Source organism: Myotis brandtii, unplaced genomic scaffold, assembly GCF_000412655.1.
Source record: "Myotis brandtii unplaced genomic scaffold, ASM41265v1 scaffold1270, whole genome shotgun sequence".
Lineage (NCBI taxonomy): Eukaryota > Metazoa > Chordata > Mammalia > Chiroptera > Vespertilionidae > Myotis > Myotis brandtii.
In genome coordinates this window covers 1,191,728-1,192,074 of record NW_005354465.1, presented here as the reverse complement: position 1 = coordinate 1,192,074, position 347 = coordinate 1,191,728, and positions in this window count along the sequence as shown.

The window sequence follows — 347 nt, the reverse complement described above, 5'->3', positions numbered from 1 at the left end:
AGCACCGCCCGCCGCCGCCAGCGCCTGGACCGAGAGCAGCAGGGCACCTGGAGGTGTGCCGCCTCCGAGCACCTAGCCTTGAGGTTGAGAGAGGAGCGGTTGGGGTACATCCTAGGAGCCACCGTCAGTCGGGTCGAATCATCCCGATTTGTAACTAAAGAGGGGTCCAGGTGCCGAAAGACATCTCCAGCAGGCAGCTCTGGTCCTCGGAGCCCAGGCTGCCCGGTGGGCGAATAGAGCCGAGTTTCCGTCCCGGTCAGCAGCAGCCTCGCCCCCTGACCCTCCCCGGCACTGAAGTGAGTCCAGCCTCCCTGCTCAGCCCTCCTGGGCAGCGGAGGGACGAATCC